The sequence below is a fragment of the Poromitra crassiceps genome (genome assembly GCF_964638095.1).
Source record: "Poromitra crassiceps genome assembly, chromosome: 12".
Classification (NCBI taxonomy): Eukaryota; Metazoa; Chordata; class Actinopteri; order Beryciformes; family Melamphaidae; genus Poromitra; species Poromitra crassiceps.
Window position 1 is genome coordinate 41,310,124 of NC_139632.1, and position 12,500 is coordinate 41,322,623.

The 12,500-nt window shown below is 45.8% G+C and overlaps 1 protein-coding gene across 1 annotated transcript in view; it reads right to left on the bottom strand.

The window, feature by feature from the left end:
• Window positions 1-12,500, bottom strand: part of LOC310786230 (uncharacterized protein) — a gene marked incomplete at both ends in the record, with an annotated part of 366,431 nt that overhangs the window by 344,955 nt on the left and 8,976 nt on the right.

Genomic DNA, 12,500 nt, shown 5'->3' on the forward strand with positions numbered 1-12,500 from the left:
CACAGACTGCTGACATGACATCACACGGTGCTCACAGACTGCTGACATGACATCACACGGTGCTCACAGACTGGTGACATGACATCACACGGTGCTCACAGACTGCTGACATGACATCACACGGTGCTCACAGACTGCTGACATGACATCACACGGTGCTCACAGACTGGTGACATGACATCACACGGTGCTCACAGACTGCTGACATGACATCACACGGTGCTCACAGACTGCTGACATGACATCACACGGTGCTCACAGACTGGTGACATGACATCACACGGTGCTCACAGACTGCTGACATGACATCACACGGTGCTCACAGACTGCTGACATGACATCACACGGTGCTCACAGACTGCTGACATGACATCACACGGTGCTCACAGACTGCTGACATGACATCACACGGTGCTCACAGACTGCTGACATGACATCACTTTCATACCCCAATAGGGGTGGGAGAAAAAATCGATTCACCTAAGTATCGCGATTTTTAATGTCACGATTTTTTGGATCGATCTTTTATTCCAGAATCGATAATCGCAAATTAAAAAAAAAAATTTTTTTTTTTTTTTTTTTTTTTTGGTGCTTGCAGTCAGGCCACTCACTGAACAGCAGGCTAGGCGCCGCCTACTGGTTTACTAGTGGTTTTATTACTTTATTAGTTAGTCTGAAGTAATAATTACACTTCAGGGTTAAAGTGGGTGCATCTCATTGTAAAATTGGACTTCAAACGGCCCAAATCTGGCTTCAAACGGCCCAAATTTCACGCGCGTTGGCCCATATCGGCCTGGCCTGCTTGGTATCTAATGCCCGGCCTGAATTATGATCCCAGTCCGCCCCTGTTTTTAACTATATCGCCCAGCCCTACTCATGATATATAATATACAGTCTCTAGTGTATGATTCAACTTTTCCCATGTTCTAATCTAGTGTAAAAAAGCAAACAAACTGAAAAAATAAAAGAAAAAAATAAACAAAAATCGCAATAAATCGTAATATCGAATCGCAATAATCGTAGAATCGCAATAATCGTGAATCGCAATATATATCGAATCGGCACCAAAGTATCGTGATAGTATCGAATCGGGAGATAAGTGAATCGGCACAGCCCTATACCCCAACCCAACATGATGCCCTGTTATTACAACCATAAAGATTAGTATATTTCACTGGCTGTAATTATTACATTTAGGCGTATAGAAGGCGAAAAGCACTGAATTTCAGCTCTAAAACATCCTATTAGAATGCCTAAAGACAGCATCATCTACTGTATATTATGATTTTGTATTATTGGTATGTATTTATCTGTGTTAGTGAATGTTGTCTGCTGGCTGCTTGAGTTTACACCTTCAAAGCCACCCACCATCTGCTTTCTCTCAGCAGGTGCTGGACCAGAAGATCTAGTTTCACCCATCTGAGAACGTGCACACGCACACACACATACACACACACACACACGCATGCACACGCACACACACACACGTACACACACACACGCATGCACACGCACACACACACACACGCATGCACACGCACACACACACACACACACACACACGCACGCAGACACACACGCACGCACGCACACACACACGCACGCATTTTCACATTGAGAGGAAACAATGTGGTAAATACATACAGTATGATTTATGGGCTTTTCAAAATGTTTCGGAAATAAATAAAGGCATTACTTTGTTCACATTTACAGTGTTTACATGTGTTTTTAAGTGTGTACAAAATTGTATTAGCATATGTGTTTTTATACAGATCATATCGACATCGGTAAATATCGTCGGTTATCGGCCATAACAGCAGTGTTAATATCGGTTATCGGTATCGGCCAAAATGTTCATATCGGTGCGTCCCTCCCTACTAAATTCCTACTTTTAGCAAACTGATTTCCTGCTTTGTGTGGTGAGTGGACAAATGTCCTGTTTTATTTGACAAGAGAGACAAGCTCTCTGAACACTGTGGAAAGAGAAACAACAGAGAGAGAGAAGAGACAGGTGACAATTGAACGAGACAATCAGAAATCCAGAGAGCGAACACGAGAGACAGGAGAGACACGAGAGACAGAAGAGACATGAGAGACAGGAGAGACACGAGAGACAGAAGAGACACGAGAGACATGAGAGACACGAGAGACATGAGAGACAGGAGAGAGACAGAAGAGACACGAGAGACAGGAGAGACAGAAGAGACAGGAGAGACAGGAGAGACATGAGAGACAGGAGAGACAGGAGAGACACGAGAGACACGAGAGACAGGAGAGACAGGAGAGACAGAAGAGACAGGAGAGGGAGGAAATCCTGCGGCGGCGGCAGAAAGTGGGCCGAGGCGTAAACTCTCCAAAGTCTTCTCCCCTCTCTCACACACACACACACACACACACACACACACACACACACACACTTTGGAACGTCACTCTATTGTGGAAAACTCGTGGCAAACTTTTGACACGCGGCGCTCAGAGGGGCTCGACGGTGTCTCCGTGTCAGACACCCGCCCGGCAGACAGGTGTTACAGCGGCCATGTTTTATTCATCGGCGTCATTCGCTACAGGATTACGGAAAACGTAAATAACAAAATGGAGGCACGTGAAGATATTCGGTTTATCTGGCGCCGGGGCTAACGCCATGATACCGTGTCAGACACTGAGAGAGGGGAGGCGGTACGGGGGAATGGGGGGGGTAACAACATCACAACACACCATACAGGCATGAAGAGACACACACACACACACACACACACACACACACACACACACACACAGACACACACAGACACACACACACACACACACACACACACACACACACACCTAAACACATAAACACACACCGGGACACACACAGAGTGGGGGGGAAATAGGATTGTAATGTTATCGGAGTTTGACTTTGAACACTGTTAGGGCTTTCACACCGGCAGGGCTCCGTGCCGGTTCCGGTTCCAGAACCCTAATCTGAACTGGCCGGTGCGTTCAGACCGAAAAAATAATTGGTTCGGAACCTGAAAAGTTGGTTCTCAGCGGAACCAAAAAATAGTTGGTTTTCCTTGGGAACCGTGACATCATCAGTGGGCGTGTCTCATTCTAGGCTGTGAAAACGAGCAGGAAGGAGAAGAAGGCAGTGACAACACAGAGAAAAATCATTTGCAGTGGTCTTCTGAGGAAACCAAATGTTTAGTGGTGATTTGGGCATCTACCGAATCTCAAGAAAAGCTAGAAAGCAGTACAAGAAAGAGCAAGTCATATGCTGAACTTGCAGAAGAGAGGGCCAAGGCTGGGTTCACTCGAACGCCAGACCAAATAATTAATCAACTTAAAAAAATAAAAATAAACTGAAGAAGGACTACCGAATAATGTCCTCCCACTTTGGTTCCGCTTAAACTGGTGTGAACACGGGCTGGTTCGCCAGAAAGCACCAAGGTTCTGAGACTCCAAAATGGAGCCGGAGCCAGAGCCAGAACCAGAACCGTGTCTGTCTGAAAGCGCTATCAGTGACTTTGCAGTGGAGCGGAGGTGTAGTAGTAATCTGCAGGCTGGCATGACGGTAAACACAAGCAGGTCATCAGCAGGAAGGAGCGCGCTCATCCCATCGCTCCCGTATCGGGATGGAGGGACGAGGAGGGGCTGAAGAGAGGAAGAGAGAGATACGGAGAGGAAGACAAAAAGAGTGGAAATAAATAAAAGAAAGGTTTTCATGACGACGCAATCGCCGGAATAAAATGTTAGCAATTTAGACGTGTGTGTGCAAACCATATGTTCAATATTAATGTTTCTGAACATATGTTGCATAATATGAAACATATGTTGCATATCAACATTCAACAGGTCTTCCCCACCACAGCAGCGTTGCTAATGTCAATTTGAAAACGTCGGTTAATTTATTTGAAAATGTGGGTTAATTTGAAAATATAAACATTAATTTGAAAACGTTGCGCAAATGAAACCACTTAATTATGCTTAGGCAACTACAACTGGCTTAGGGTTACAGTTTGGGTTAGGGTTAAATGGGTTATGGTTAGGGCTAGAGTTAAATGGGTCAGGGTTAGGGTTAGATGTTACAAAAAATATGTTACAAAAATGTGAGTGTAAATGTGACTTAGGGTTGAAAAGTGGACTTTGAACATCCTGGGACATGAACCCCAGCCTCGGACATGAAAGCTGTTTCCACCCTCTATCCAGCCCGGCCACAACACCCTCACTCTCCACCATGCTATGTCAGCAGCACACTACTCTATAACTCTATAACGTTGATATACACGCATGTACAAATGTGGATTATGCAACATACTGTATGTTTGGTTCACGAAGCTGGAGAGCTTCTCTGTCCGTCGCTCACCTCCTCTCTGCCCGCTCTCTCTTAACGCTCACCTCCTCTCTGCCCGCTCTCTCTTAACGCTCACCTCCTCTCTGCCCGCTCTCTCTTAACGCTCACCTCCTCTCTGCCCGCTCTCTCTTAACGCTCACCTCCTCTCTGCCCGCTCTCTCTTAACGCTCACCTCCTCTCTGCCCGCTCTCTCTTAACGCTCACCTCCTCTCTGCCCGCTCTCTCTTAACGCTCATCTTTCACGCTGAAGAATGGTGACGCGTCTAATGACTTTTACACATCGTCCATCAGGCCAGAAGCTATTGTGTGTGTCAGGGTCAGCCATCTTTTAAACACCTTGACTGTCTGTGACACACCGGGGGACTGCTGCTGACTCTGTGTGTGTGTTTGTGTGTGTGTGTGTGTGTGTGTGTGTGTGTGTGTGTGTGTGTGTGTGCGCGTGCATGCGTGCGTATGAAGTTCCAAACGACTCAATAAACATGCGCAGCTATCGACTGAACGTGTCACACAACGCATGCTTTGACACCTGAGTAGCAGACTTAACATAGTCAATTTCGTTACGCGTTCACACACACACGCGTTCGCAGTTTTTGATACTACGCGACCGGATCTGAAGTGCCAAACGACTCAATAAACATGCGCAGCTACGACTGAACGTGTCACACAACGCTTGACGTGTCATGTAGTTTCCCCATTGACTTGTAATGGTCACGTGTGTATGCGTGCGCTTATGCGCTCTGACTGCGCACCCCGCGTACATTTACGCGTAAAATTACGTGTACATTTACGCGTAATTGTCAATTTACGCATGTGTCAGTGAATAATGACGTCGATAGGACCTCATAGCGTGCGTGCGTGTGTGTGTACAGTGCATGTGGGGCTGTCTTGCTTAAACGTCATCTTCTCTCCAGTATTTTCAACAGCCAATGTTGGGGAAGTCAACAATAAAATGGGTTTAACTGACCACAACTAAATCACATAGAAATAGAAATGGTATACCTGTACAACAACCTCAATAACCTCCAGAAGAGAACAGCGGTCTTCCAAGAATTGATTATTATTCTGCGAGCTGTTGTTGGCCAAGTTTTGTGCTTTCACCCAAAGACAAAAATAAAGGAATACACTCGGCAGTATTCTAACACAGCTAGCTAATGGATGCTGTTGAATGTGGCGGGGAGGAAACAGACGTTTCAATCGATCAAACGCCACTTTTCAACTGTTCAAAATGAGCCATTCCATCCTCGAGCTAATCATACCCAGCCTACACGCCACACTGACTGTATTCAGTGCATTGGCTTCCATTGCTACTGTACGTATCCAATGGAAATCAAGAGTCAGAATTTGATCCTACTCTGACTTTGCATTAAAGCTGTTCAGATTTGATAGGTTATAATTTGCAATAAATAAATAATAAAAGAATCCGGCAACTGAGGCGCGAGGAGGAGAGCCAAGTCAGGAGCAAGTTTAAAGAAATCCTGCTTCTGTTGATAAAATGCCCTCATTCTGGCAGAAGCTATTGCCCTGGAGGGGGAGAGAGAAAGAGAGAGGGGGAGAGAGAATGAGAGAGGGAGAGAGAGAAAAAGTGCTGTTTTTGTCCTATTTGTAAAACAGTAGAAACATACTAGGAAGAGAAATGAGCCCACGAGTACTCGGACAGAGGCACAGACTCTCTCTCTCTCTCCCCTTTCTCTGACACACACACACACACGCACACGCACACCTCCAAACAGAGACACACACACACACACCTCCAAACAGAGACACACGCACACACACACACCTCCAAACAGAGACACACACACACACATGTACACACACCTCCAAACAGAGACACACACACACACACACATGTACACACACACACACATGTACACACACCTCCAAACAGAGACACACACACTTCTCACGGTGCAGATTCTCACCCGCTGAGACACGCTAATTGGATTGGAAGTTCTCTCTCTCTCTCTCTCTCTCTCTCTCTCTCTCTCTCTCTCTCTCTCTCTCTCTCTCTCTCTCTCTCTCTCTCTCTCTCTCTCTCTCTCTCTCTCTCTCTCTCTCTCTCTCTCTCTCTCTCTCTCTCATGCACCCACAGTTTGCAGCCTCCTCATGAAGTCCCTGTATTTCACACCCCACCTCTCTCTCTCTGTCACTCTCTCCCTCCCTCTCTGTCTCTCTCTCCCTCTCTTTCTGTCTCTCTCTGTCTGTCTCTCTCTCCCTCCCTCTCTGTCTCTCTCTCCCTCTCTCGGTCTCTCTCTCTCTGTCTCTCTCTCCCTCTCTCTCCCTCTCTCTGTCTCTCTCTCCCCCTCTCTCTCTCATATGCATGCACACAGTCTGCAGCCTCCTCCTGAAGCCTGCATTTCACACCCCACCTCTCTCTCTGTGTCTGTCCGATGGTAGAGAGACAGAGAGAAAGAGTGGGAGAGACAAAAGAGAGAGAGAGAGAGAGAGGCAGAGAGAGAGAGATCAAATGCCTAAGGCCAGCACTGACCTCAGCTAAAATGACCTAACTGATGTTTTGCGCCGCTGCACCCAGCACCTTCTCAGCACAGCAGGTCTAACTGTGGGCTGCACCCAGCACCTTCTCAACACAGCAGGTCTAACTGTGGGCTGCACCCAGCACCTTCTCAGGACAGCAGGTCTAACTGTGGGCTGCACCCAGCACCTTCTCAACTAGGGGTGGGAATCGCTGAGTAGCTCACGATACGATATCGTCACGATACTTGGCCCTCGATAACGATATATCACGATACTGCGATACTGCGATACTGCGATATATTGGAAGACGATACATCACGATACCTGTGTAACAAGTGAAAAAAATACCTCTGAAGGCAAAAAATCATGTATTATGCATTTATTAGCAGAATTGACATGAACTCTCTGAGTTCACTCACTCACTCATACCATTTTCGATACCACGGAGGAAAAGTTACACATTAAGTCTTTTTATTATTACTATTAAAACAAGAAAACCTATATAACCTACCTACCTACCTATATAATTTCTAAAAGTAGATATTAATGATCAAACATTTCCATTCATGTAGCCTACAGTAGTTATGTTTTTGTTTCAACTACAAACATAAATAAAGTCAACTTGAAACTATGTTTCAACTACCACACACAGCATAATATTTTAGCCTGTTTATTAAAAAAAAAAAAAAAAAAAAAAAAAAAAAATTAATAAAAATATCGATACTTGGCGCCAGTGTATCGATAACGTATCGCGGGTGGAAATATCGCGATAACGTGGGTATCGATATTTTGTCCCACCCCTATTCTCAACACAGCAGGTCTAACTGTGGGCTGCACCCAGCACCTTCTCAGGACAGCAGGTCTAACTGTGGGCTGCACCCAGCACCTTCTCAACACAGCAGGTCTAACTGTGGGCTGCACCCAGCACCTTCTCAGCACAGCAGGTCTAACTGTGGGCTGCACCCAGCACCTTCTCAACACAGCAGGTCTAACTGTGGGCTGCACCCAGCACCTTCTCAACACAGCAGGTCTAACTGTGGGCTGCACCCAGCACCTTCTCAACACAGCAGGTCTAACTGTGGGCTGCACCCAGCACCTTCTCAACACAGCAGGTCTAACTGTGGGCTGCACCCAGCACCTTCTCAGCACAGCAGGTCTAACTGTGGGCTGCACCCAGCACCTTCTCAACACAGCAGGTCTAACTGTGGGCTGCACCCAGCACCTTCTCAGCACAGCAGGTCTAACTGTGGGCTGCACCCAGCACCTTCTCAACACAGCAGGTCTAACTGTGGGCTGCACCCAGCACCTTCTCAGCACAGCAGGTCTAACTGTGGGCTGCACCCAGCACCTTCTCAGCACAGCAGGTCTAACTGTGGGCTGCACCCAGCACCTTCTCAGGACAGCAGGTCTAACTGTGGGCTGCACCCAGCACCTTCTCAACACAGCAGGTCTAACTGTGGGCTGCACCCAGCACCTTCTCAACACAGCAGGTCTAACTGTGGGCTTGTAGCTTGACCCAGCACCTTCTCAGCACAGCAGGTCTAACTGTGGGCTGCACCCAGCACCTTCTCAACACAGCAGGTCTAACTGTGGGCTTGTAGCTTGACCCAGCACCTTCTCAGCACAGCAGGTCTAACTGTGGGCTGCACCCAGCACCTTCTCAACACAGCAGGTCTAACTGTGGGCTTGTAGCTTGACCCAGCCTATAGGACCTGCCTATATAATAATGTTTCTAAAGGAACACGCTGAGCCCTGGGAGACTGACCTGTTTGTCAGCTTACAATTACTGAGAGACACACCAAAATCAGCCATGTGTGCCCGCTACATCACTGGCTGCACTGCTGCCATGCTAACGCTAGCGTACACCTTAGCAGGTGATTAGCATTTTCCATCAATGTAAGAAAACTGACCCTTTAGTCGTAAAATGTTGTCCCTTGTTTATATTTAATAGCCTGTGTAGATTCATTCATATTGAATGAAAGAAAAACAATGACAATTTAACTCAATATAAATGATGCAGCCAGTTTTACTTTTGGAACTATTTCAGGTGAGCATGCTCTTAGGGATTCCTCCACAGACAGCACAGTGATCTTTAGCTGTAAACGGTCTCCCATCATCCAACATCTTCACCTTCTATGGAAACAGAGAAAGTAGTCCCTGCTCATTTGTATCATATTTAAACATATTTATATGATGCAGATTTAGCCTCATGCTGTATCTATTTCAAATGAGTTAGCGTTTAGCTTTAGATCTGCCACAGCTTCTCATTGTCTCTCTCTTGACATAATGCGAGTCACCTATCACTCAACACAACGTAGTGTTAGCACGGAGCACTGGAGCATCACTCAACACAACGTAGTGTTAGCACGGAGCACTGGAGCAACACTCAACACAATGTAGTGTTAGCACGGAGCACTGGAGCAACACTCAACACAACGTAGTGTTAGCACGGAGCACTGGAGCAACACTCAACACAACGTAGTGTTAGCACGGAGCACTGGAGCAACACTCAACACAACGTAGTGTTAGCACGGAGCACTGGAGCAACACTCAACACAACGTAGTGTTAGCACGGAGCACTGGAGCAACACTCAACACAACGTAGTGTTAGCACGGAGCACTGGAGCAACACATGTGGAAGTTACCTATCACTCAACACAACGTAGTGTTAGCATGGAGCACTGGAGCAACACATGTGTAAGTCACCTATCACTCAACACAACGTAGTGTTAGCACGGAGCACTGGAGCAACACTCAACACAACGTAGTGTTAGCACGGAGCACTGGAGCAACACTCAACACAACGTAGTGTTAGCACGGAGCACTGGAGCAACACATGTGGAAGTTACCTATCACTCAACACAACGTAGTGTTAGCATGGAGCACTGGAGCAACACATGTGTAAGTCACCTATCACTCAACACAACGTAGTGTTAGCACGGAGCACTGGAGCAACACATGTGGAAGTTACCTATCACTCAACACAACATAGTGTTAGCACGGAGCACTGGAGCAACACATGTGTAAGTTACCTATCACTCAACACAACATAGTGTTAGCACGGAGCACTGGATCACTCAACACAACATAGTGTTAGCACGGAGCACTGGATCACTCAACACAACGTAGTGTTAGCACGGAGCACTGGAGCAACACATGTGTAAGTTACCTATCACTCAACACAACATAGTGTTAGCACGGAGCACTGGATCACTCAACACAACATAGTGTTAGCACGGAGCACTGGATCACTCAACACAACGTAGTGTTAGCACGGAGCACTGGATCACTCAACACAACATAGTGTTAGCACGGAGCACTGGATCACTCAACACAACGTAGTGTTAGCACGGAGCACTGGATCACTCAACACAACATAGTGTTAGCACGGAGCACTGGATCACTCAACACAACATAGTGTTAGCACGGAGCACTGGAGCAACACATGTGTAAGTTACCTATCACTCAACACAACATAGTGTTAGCACGGAGCACTGGATCACTCAACACAACATAGTGTTAGCACGGAGCACTGGATCACTCAACACAACGTAGTGTTAGCACGGAGCACTGGATCACTGGATCACTCAACACAACATAGTGTTAGCACGGAGCACTGGATCACTCAACACAACGTAGTGTTAGCACGGAGCACTGGATCACTCAACACAACATAGTGTTAGCACGGAGCACTGGATCACTCAACACAACGTAGTGTTAGCACGGAGCACTGGATCACTCAACACAACGTAGTGTTAGCACGGAGCACTGGATCACTCAACACAACATAGTGTTAGCATGGAGCACTGGATCACTCAACACAACGTAGTGTTAGCACGGAGCACTGGATCACTCAACACAACGTAGTGTTAGCACGGAGCACTGGATCACTCAACACAACATAGTGTTAGCATGGAGCACTGGATCACTCAACACAACGTAGTGTTAGCACGGAGCACTGGAGCAACACATGTGTGAGTTGTCATCACGTCACACGGAAGTAGATCACTCAAAGCGTGTGTTCCTGTAAGCGCCAGGCGTGATCAGCAGGATGTTTACACTGTGCAAAGTACAAAGAGGATCATGTTAGCTTTGACCGTAAATGTAGGTTGGTCTGCGTACGTGTGTGTGTGTGTGTGTGTGTGTGTGTGTGTGTGTGTGTGTGTGTGTGTGTGTGCAAGTGTCAGCACTGTGACCACAATGTGTTTTTGAGCCTATCAGTACAATGCCTTTCATGCCTGAAGCCTTTCCCTGAGTCTCTCATTACATACATACACACACACACACACTCACTCACTCACTCACTCACACACACAGACGCACGCATGCACACACGCAGGCACACACACTCACACAGGCACACACAGGCACACACACACACAGACTCACACACACACACACAGACTCACACAGACTCACACACACACACACACACACACACACGCACACCAGCAGCAGCATGTAATCTGTTGTGATGTCTCCTCTATGAGAAGCTGCTCTAAGACGCTCTCCTTCTCAGACGTGCTCATTGACTCATTGTCCTGCTGTGACACACACACACGCACGCACGCACACGCACACACACACACACACACAGCTCAAAGGGAACTCTCTTCATCCCTACATTATCTATTTTCACTGCCTTGATTGGAAGTGTTGTGAAACATAATTAGGTTTTTCAGGTTCATTTAGAGTTTAACATGCAACAAAGCCTAATGCTTCCAAGCTAAAATCGTTGTCATGGTAATCGACATCCAAATCAGTGTTCGAAATATGCTTCATTATTATCATTATTATTATTATTGTTATTATTGCTGTTATTATTATTATTATTAATATTATTAATTATTTTTTTGTTTCGTTTCCCCCCCGTTTCTCTTTCTCCCTCTCTCTCTCCGGCTGTCAGGTTGGGTTAGGGTTAGGGTTACGTGAGGAGGTGTCACTTCTTTCAATGTGCCTCTAGTGTCCCAGCTGGGCGGTGCTTGGACCTTCTGGCCAATCACGGTGCTTCAACGTGTCAAAGTAACTCCACACAACCGGGTCACACCGGGCGACAAACAAACGCACATTCAAAAGCAGCGTGTGGTTCTTCCACAAGCTACTGAGGCTCCTGTCCTCCTGACTGTTTGTTCAATGAATCAATTGTTTCTTCCTCGTTACTGACAGACTTCAAATCATCCAATCCACCAAACAAGAGTCAATAGCAACAGCAGAATAAGCTGCTTGGCATTGGCAGAGAAGATTTGTCCAATTTTTCATGAGCGCAACCCACATACTCGGCTGTGCTGCTCATTCCACAAATGCATGCTCCTTACAAATGGGGCACCATTTAAAAGGGAAATAAACAGGCTTTCCAACGGTATAAAATGTATTGCCAAGAAGCATTGTTACAACTGAGAAATAATCTACCAAACACAAATTTCCAAACTTTTTGTTTGATGTTTATATATTTATATATATATATATATATATATATATATATATATATATATATATATATATATATATATATATATATATATATATATATATATATATACAATTAAATTCAAACTTTATTTCAGACACAAGTGCAGGTCCATATAAAAAACAATACAAGACATAAAATACATAAAAATACATTATAAATGCAAAGACAACACTAAAATAAATAAAAGGCATGATAAAACATAGAGGCTCTTTCTCCAAT